The 4,361-nt window shown below is 41.9% G+C and overlaps 1 pseudogene; it reads right to left on the bottom strand.

The window, feature by feature from the left end:
- Nucleotides 1-3,041: 3,041 nt before the first annotated feature.
- LOC123811853 lies at nt 3,042-3,424 on the bottom strand (annotated as a pseudogene).
- Nucleotides 3,425-4,361: the final 937 nt, after the last annotated feature.

Consider the following 4,361-nt stretch of genomic DNA (forward strand, 5'->3'; position numbering starts at 1 on the left):
CACATTGATGTTTCTCTTTCTCTCTCCTTCCTCCCTTCCCCTCTGTCTAAAAATAAATAAGTAAAATCTTTAAAAGAAATGCTTATACTCACAATTCATTTGGAATGCTATATAAATTTGGGGATACCCCTAATATATATTATCTATTTCTACATGACATATCATCCCTAAATTTGGCAGCTTAAAACCATAACCATTTTGTTATATCTCAGTTTTATAGGTCAAGAATTTGAGTAGAGCTTGACTGGCCATTTTTCTCTGCTCCATGTGGTGTTGACAGGGTCATTTGGTCACATGAGGTGGTGGCCAGGTTGGCCTGGAGGGTCATCTGCACATCCTGGGGTTCAGCTGAGACCTTTTCTCTCTCCATGCAGACCCAGGGCCACTCCATGTGGTCTCTGTGTGAACTACCCACAGACTGGCTCAGTGCTCTCAGACACAATGTGGAAGCTGACAGGCCTCTTAAAGGCGGGTCTCAGAGCTGGCACAGCACCGCTCCTGCTGCACTTGTCCACAGAGCATTCTCAGGCTGGGCCTGATTCAAAGGCAGAAAAAAGACTTCATCCCTTGACAGGAGTTGTGGCAAAGATTCTGGGGCTGTGTCTATCACATCCCAGTGATTCTACTTCAGTTATCTATTGCTATGTAACAAACCACCCTCAAAACATAGAGGCTTAAAACAACAATTAATTATCATCTCTCCTGGTTCGCTGGGTCGTCTGGACTACTCAGCTTGATCTTTTTTTTCTGTTTTCTTTTCTTTTCTTTTCTTTTCTCTTTTCTTTCCTTTTTTTTCCTTTTCTTTCCTTTCCTTTCTTTCTTTTTTTTCTTTTCTTTCCTTTCTTTCTCTTCTTTATTTCTGTGATAAACACTGAGTGACTATTTTTCTTCTTTATAATTTTTAGCATTTTCCAAGGTTTTATAATATTTAAAATTTTAAAAAATATTTATTGATTTTAGAAATAGAAAGGGAGGGAGAGAAGGAGAAAGTGAGAGAGAAACATAGATTTTTTTTTTGTTTTGCTCATTTATACATTCATCGGTTGCCTCTTGTATGTGCCCTGACCTGGAATCAAACCCACAACCTTGGTGTGTTGGAACAATGCTCTAGCCAACTGAGTACCTGGCCAGGGTGCCAGCTTGACATTTCTCACTGGAGACTTCCCATTCTGCTGCAGTCAGATGGAGGCTGTTTGAGAGTCCAGGATGGCTTCCTTACCACATGCCTGGACCTTCAGCTGGGATGGTGTTAAAGGTGGGGGATGCTCTCTCTACATATCGAGCTTGAACCTCCTCACAGTATGGTGATCTCGGGGTACTTGGATGTCTTATAGGAAGTATTACTTCCCCTGGAGGGCATGTTCTAAGAGAACGGGGCAGAACCTGCAAGGCTTTTAGGACTTTTTCTCAGCAGTTACCCACATCACATCTACCATATTTTATTGGTCAAAGCCATGTAGTATGGCCAACCAAGATTTAAGCAGATGAAAGTACACAGTAATATGAATTGAATACCGGGAGGCATTGGGTCTATCTCTGATGTCAGCTGTGATACCCTAATAAATTTCTTTTATACCGTATATTCTTCTTTTCAAGGCATTTTATAATCTTAAATACCCGTAAGTTGACAACACTTGATAAGTTTGCACCGGTGTCTATGTGTAGTGATACATATTTTATGTAATTCTGCTTAATATGAGAAAACATCTATTTAATACATTGTGGCTGAGATAGCATTTCCCATTTACAATTTTACACATCTAATAATTGAAGGAATTTTCCACAGACTCCTTCCGATTTTGTAAACCACATTATTTCTCCCCCATATTCTTTTAGTGCTGAACTCCTTAAGATAAATTTATTAACACATACGACTTCTGGCACTGCACCTTCACATTTTATGGGATGAGTTAACACAGTGGCAGTCTGAATTTTTCTGGAAGCCATTCCTATGTGGCACTAACTAAATTATATATGGAATATACATAGAATAACTAAACTATATATGGAAGTGACTGCAGGCTACAGAACTGTATCACACTGAACCCAAACTAAATCTATCTCCAACTCAACTTCCCCCAAGTAAATCTAAATATATTGACAGCCCCTATAAAGACAGATGACAGGAGGAAGAAGAGTGACAGAGGGGAAGCTGGAGTAGGGTCAGCTGATTAGGGTTTCAATATGGTAGGTTTGCACACTCTACAGACACATTGCCTATTCAAACACATTGCTAGAGTCCCTTCTGAGGCCTTTGAAGAGGCCTATTTACACTCTTCTCTTCCCTCCCTGCCTGCCCTTCACCCCAGTTTCCCCAGCAGTTCGGGGTATTTTCCTCTGGCTCACTGCTACTGCTCTATAGCTAGCCTCTTTTCCTCAGATTTTGGTCTGCTTCAACCTATTCTGTATCCTGAAACAAGAGTAATTATTCTAAAACACAAATGTGACCTGCTTGTCATTTTAGCTTAAAATCCTCAATGGCCCTTTGCCATCTATCAGTTTTGTGACACGGTTTACAAGGCTTTTCAAAGCCTGAACCATGCCTATCTTTTATCCTAATTTTTCTCACTGACCTTCAAGAACTCTTTAATCCAGTTCCACTGAGTTATTTTAATTCCCTGATATTCTTTTCCCTCGGGACTTTCCCAGCTCCTAGGTCTGGATTAGGTACTGTGTTAGTCAGATATGGTAGCCCAGGCCATGATACAAATTTAACCCTGCAAATGTTTATTCCTCCCACGTGCACAACTGACAGTCAGAACAGCTGTCCTCCATGTGGTGACTCGGCCAACCAGGCGGCGGCTTCTCTCTTACCGCGTCAGAGAGAGAGCCTGGAAACACAACCCTGGTTTTAAAGCCTCTGGTCAAGGGGATTCATGCACCTTCTGCTCACAGGACCTTGGTCAGAAGGAATGAGATTGCTGGAATGACTGGTGAGCATCATTAACTTGGTCACAATACCTGTCTAAGCTACTTCCCACCTCTACAAACCCCATCACCAACTTTTTTTTAAAATTTTTAATGGCTGCAACGAAAAAGATCTAAAAACACAGCTTCTGGAAGAACCATTGGTTCTTTATGGTCTTGCACCTCTCTACGAACTTGACCTTGGCCTCCCATAGGGCCTTGTTTTTCAGAGCAGAGTCTCTGAAGATGTCCTTGTTGATGACAGTTTTGTCCAAGGGGATAGCCACAGAGTACCTTGTGGGCATGAGGTGAATGTAGTTATAAACTTTCACAAAAGACATGATCTTAGACCTCTTGGCGATTTTCCTCTTGCCCGTGGCAGCTGTTACCTTGCAGGGATACTGGTCAATTCCAGAGCATGGCTATGGTGCCATCATCAGTGGTTTTCATGATGACCACTTTTGTGTCAGGAGTAGCGTCCAGCCAGGTCCTGCACCACCTTCCTGGGTTTCATAAACTTGCCCGTTTTGACAGCAGCCACTGGGGCCCAGAGCAGAAAGAAAAGAACTGCACTCCTGCTAACATTTACCCGTGGGGTCCCCATCACCATCTTTATCACACCTTTTGCCCAGGTCTATTCACTTATCTCTCTACCCTTTATATATGTAGATATAAATTCTATGAGAGAAAGAAGTATGTTAGTAGGGCTCAACATTTTTTTTTCTTTCTTGGTACCCAGCAAATTCTAAGCATTCAATGAATGTTTCTTAAATGAATAAATAAATGCACAGAAGATTAAAGCTATCAAAAGTTTATTAGAAGACTTCTAACCCCAACTTTCTATAAAGTTGAATGAATTATAAACTGAATTATAAAGTTCATTTACATAAACTCCTTCCCTTGTGTTTCTTATACTCCAATAAGATCATGTGATTTCTGACATTATCAATTTCATGTTAAAGATCATGAAGTTGAGAGACCATAAGGAATTTGTTACAGGTTATACAGCAAAGTTGTTTTATTTTAATTCTAGATCCCATTCTCTGTCTAGGCATGAAAAGATTCAGACAGCAGGCCTGAGTTGCTCAAATGCTGCACATTTCAAAGAAAAACCAGCTGTCAGGATTGCTCTTAGCCAGTTCCTGGGAGGTGATCTGCGTCAGCGGACTATTTCACCTGGTGAGGACTTTCGTTTGCCTGAGGCCTTGGGCCATGCGTTGAGTCTGGTGAAGACTTGTTTTGCTCTGGCACAGGCTGAGGGCAGGGTGCCGGGGAAATGGAGTCCGAGTTGTGGTCATGCACTCCGGACTCCATGCCTCCATGACTGACACCCAGTAAAAACCCTGGACGTCTAGGCTAGCGTGAGCTTTCCTGGTGTGGACAGCTTTGCACATGTTGTCACACATCATTGCTGGGAGAATTTCTGGAAGTGTCCCTGTGCAACTCCACTGGGA

The sequence above is a fragment of the Phyllostomus hastatus genome, unplaced genomic scaffold (assembly GCF_019186645.2).
Source record: "Phyllostomus hastatus isolate PE091 unplaced genomic scaffold, TTU_PhHast_1.1 phas_scaffold_78, whole genome shotgun sequence".
NCBI lineage: Eukaryota > Metazoa > Chordata > Mammalia > Chiroptera > Phyllostomidae > Phyllostomus > Phyllostomus hastatus.